This window comes from Saccopteryx bilineata, chromosome 6 (assembly GCF_036850765.1).
Source record: "Saccopteryx bilineata isolate mSacBil1 chromosome 6, mSacBil1_pri_phased_curated, whole genome shotgun sequence".
Lineage (NCBI taxonomy): Eukaryota > Metazoa > Chordata > Mammalia > Chiroptera > Emballonuridae > Saccopteryx > Saccopteryx bilineata.
Window position 1 is genome coordinate 147,707,617 of NC_089495.1, and position 3,675 is coordinate 147,711,291.

Below are 3,675 nucleotides of genomic sequence, written 5' to 3' on the forward strand. Positions count from 1 at the left end.
CGGGATCCACCCAGCATGCCCACCAGGGGATGATGCTCTGCCCATCCGGGGCATTGCTCTGCCACAATCAGAGCCATTCTAGCGCTTGAGGCAGAGGCCACAGAGCCATCCTCAGCACCCGGGCAAACTTTGCTCCAATGGAGCCTTGGCTGCGGGAGGGGAAGAGAGAGACAGAGAGGAAGGAGAGGGGGAGGGGTGGAGAAGCAGATGGGCGCTTCTCCTGTGTGCCCTGGCCGGGAATCGAACCCAGGACCCCTGCACGCCAGGCCGACGCTCTACCACTGAGCCAACCGGCCAGGGCCGACCAGTATTTCAATGGGAACTATGTGCCTCTCACTGACCACCAATGAAAGAGGTGCCCTTTCCGGAAGTGCAGCGGGGGCGGATAAATGGCCTCAGGGGGCCTCATGCGGCCAGAGGGCCGTAGTTTGGGGACCCCTGTTTTAGAGCCTCATCCGTATACTTCTTCTTTAGACTTGTTTGTAACAAATCCTCCATTCTTGCTTCTTCAGAATTACTAATCATCCTGCAGAAACTATTAGGTATTGCCAGTTAATATACGTAGATTCTTAAGCAGTTTCTTCTTCAGGAAAAGTAGATGTGCTAGCAGTCTCATCCCTGGATTGGAATGCAATGCGTCATCAGTCTTTTTCTGAACCTTACTGGCATTAGGTGAGAGCATGTGCAAACCAGGCTCAGATTTTACTTTCCACCTCCTTCTGCTGGGAAACCCCCCATTTGTATTGTTGGAAGGGAGGGCTGGAAGTGTGGATTAGGCTTTTGGTAATTTGAGTGATCTGATAATGCAACTTCCTTATGTCTTTGGGTTTCCTTTGTCTTAACATTAGACTACCTTATTTAGTGAAGAAATCCTTCTGGCTATATCTGCTTTTTTGCATTTAAACAGAGTGGTGAAGTTTCTGAAAGACTTATATTTCTTTTTCTTTTTCCATTTCCTCAGGTAAATGACCACATGACCCTTTGAATGGCTGCCGTAAAGATGTTATTGGTCTAACCCAGCACAGGATCCTTTCATGAGAGTACCTGATCTTCATTCATTTAAGGAATTCTAGGTATGTAAACTGACTAAAGTCTGGAAATGGGATAAAAGCCTGTTATTTTAAATGGTAGCTTTAAGAGGGCCTTTTTTATTCTGAAGTGTGTTAGCTTATTCTAATGAAAATCATTAGTGTGTTGCTCATTGATTTTATTCTTAAGAGACTCCAGAATCAAGTAAGCATAGCCTGGAATCTCTATAGATTGGACCATGCTTATTGCTACACCAAATTAATTATTTAGGATGAAATAAAAACCACTGTCAGTGCCCAGGTGTTCCTAAATCTTACTTCTTGTTCTAGCTTTCCAGTTGCTTATTTCAGTGTGTGGTCTTAAGTCTTAGAAAGGTCTTCTGTTCTGTTGTTCTATCTCTGAGATAACATTTATGCTCTGATAAGGTCTTATATTCCTTTCTGCCCTGCTCCTCTTCTATCTTTTTATCCTTTTCCCCTGAATTTTGAGGTATTCTCTCAAAATATTTTCTACCTCATTCATCTTTATTTTGTGTAAACTTTTTCCATGCAGTCTTAAATTTCTTATGTGTATATAGTTCTTCCCAATCTTAGTTGTGGCATCTTAATAAATACTTAGTCATATAAAACTACTTTCTTCTCTTTTGTCCTTTTTGAAAACAGAAATCGGACTTTTGAGAAACAAGTCTCTACTGTGTCCTTCAGTATATTTATCCCTGAGGGGAGCATTTCCTTGATTTCTTTTAAGTGGTCCTTACATTTTTTTGTGTGTGTGTTCAGTGTTTTTTCTTTCTCATCTTTACAAAAAGAAGCTGATAATTGTCAGCTGTTAACTCAGATTTAAGTAGGCATTGAGCTGTGTTCTGTCATAATAAATGTTGATTTGTACATGAATTTGGGGAATATTTTACAGTTCTGAATATTTGTCTTGCCATTTAAAAAATTCTAGCAATCTATAGAAAAACTAGCAGAGCTGGAGGGAGCTTTGTTAAAAAATTCTCCTCCTCCTTCTCTCCTTCCTCTATACATTTGTGGCCAGCCATACCACTGACAAGGCCTGGGTGTCTCAAACCTGCTCAGGATCTCTCTGTGCCTGAGTGGGTCTCCTTAGTGCTGTCCAGAACACAGCCAGTTGCCCTTGGTCGAAGAAAAATCCTGGAGTATAGGATACCGATGAGATGCAAATATTACTCATTGACACAGAGTGGGGAGTGTGCAGTATCCCCTGCCGGTTCTCCGTCTGCCCTTGCTCTAGCACTCACTTCTTTGTGTTATGGGTTGTTGGAAGAAGTCTGCGTGAGGGAGAGTAGTTTTCTTGTAGGGGGAGAAGGAGGTCTCTAGTGGGCTTTGTTTGGCTTCCTTCTACTTATGCCACATCTGCCCAATATCTAGTGGAAATTTGTTAGTTTCTGGAAGATAAAGATTGTTCTTTGTTTTACAGTGATTACATATCAATAGATATATATGTTCTTCCTATTTTTCTATTCTTGTTATTTCAGTAGATTTTTTTTGAAAATATGGAAGGAAGTAAACAGATGCATTTTGTTTATCATCTTGTCCAATGTATATAATTTTTATTAACATGTTCAATTTGATAAATGCAGGCATAGAATTATTTTTAAGGTTTATGTTTATATACCAAATTTATTTTATTTTATTTTTTTTAAGTTTTTATTTATTTTTTATTTTTTTATTTTATTTTTTTTAATAATTTTATTTTTAATGGAGCGACATCAATAAATCAGGATACATATATTCAAAGATAACAACTCCAGGTTATCTTGTCGTTCACTTATGTTGCATACCCATCACCCAAAGTCAGATCGTCCTCTGTCACCTTCTATCTAGTTTTCTTTGTGGCCCTCCCCCTCCCCCCTCCCCCCATAACCACCACACTCTTATAAATGTCTCTTAGTTTCACTTTTATGTCCCACCTACGTATGGAATAATGCAGTTCCTGGTTTTTTCTGATTTACTTATTTCACTCCGTATAATGTTATCAAGATCCCACCATTTTGCTGTAAACGATCCGATTTCATCATTTCTTATGGCTGAGTAGTATTCCATAGTGTATATGTGCCACATCTTCTTTATCCAGTCATCTATTGACGGGCTTTTTGGTTGTTTCCATGTCCTGGCCACTGTGAACAATGCTGCAATGAACATGGGGCTGCATGTGTCTTTACGTATCAATGTTTCTGAGTTTTGGGGGTATATACCCAGTAGAGGGATTGCTGGGTCATAAGGTAATCCTATTTTCAGTTTTTTGAGGAACCACCATACTTTCTTCCATAATGGTTGTACTACTTTACATTCCCACCAACAGTGTATGAGGGTTCCTTTTTCTCCACAGCCTCTCCAACATTTACTATTACCTGTCTTGTTAATAATAGCCAATCTAACAGGTGTGAGGTGGTATCTCATTGCAATTTTGATTTGCATTTCTCTAATAACTAATGAAGATGAGCATTTTTTCATATATCTGTTGGCCATTTGTATTTCTTCCTGGGAGAAGTGTCTGTTCATGTCCTCTTCCCATTTTTTTAATTGGGTTATTATATACCAAATTTATATAAGGATAATTTCATTTAATTTTTACCATTGTTTTTCCAGAAACTAAGTAGTACTTATTTTTTGCTTTTTAGAA